The sequence below is a fragment of the Penaeus monodon genome, chromosome 27, assembly GCF_015228065.2.
Source record: "Penaeus monodon isolate SGIC_2016 chromosome 27, NSTDA_Pmon_1, whole genome shotgun sequence".
NCBI lineage: Eukaryota > Metazoa > Arthropoda > Malacostraca > Decapoda > Penaeidae > Penaeus > Penaeus monodon.
The window spans coordinates 18550969-18551369 of NC_051412.1; positions in this window are offsets into that span (position 1 = coordinate 18550969).

The following is a 401-nucleotide window of genomic DNA, read 5'->3' on the forward strand; positions in this document are numbered from 1 at the left end:
GCTTGAGTTGCGCACAGGCTTCGGCTCATTAACTACGGTCGGCTATCCTTCAGATAGCCGCCATTCTTCTCTGGTTTTATCATTTTATTTGTGCTTTGTTTTAATTTACGTGACTTTTATGGAATCATACAGTGAGTCTGCAGCATTAAGAGGTATTGTTTTTTATACGTTTTATTTAAGATTGCCCCTTTTTTAAGTGTATTTGTGCTGTACTTTTATGTTTTTCGGAGGTTTATTCTTTTCTTTTGTGTTTAATTTTAATAATAATGGTTTTTGAGTTTTGACTTTCGTTTCGTTTTTCCAAAAGGCTTCAAATGGGAATGATAAAATACGTTAAGTATATTACAAATGAATGATGGAAGTGAATATAAAAACCTGATTGATAACAGTAAAGTTCTCTC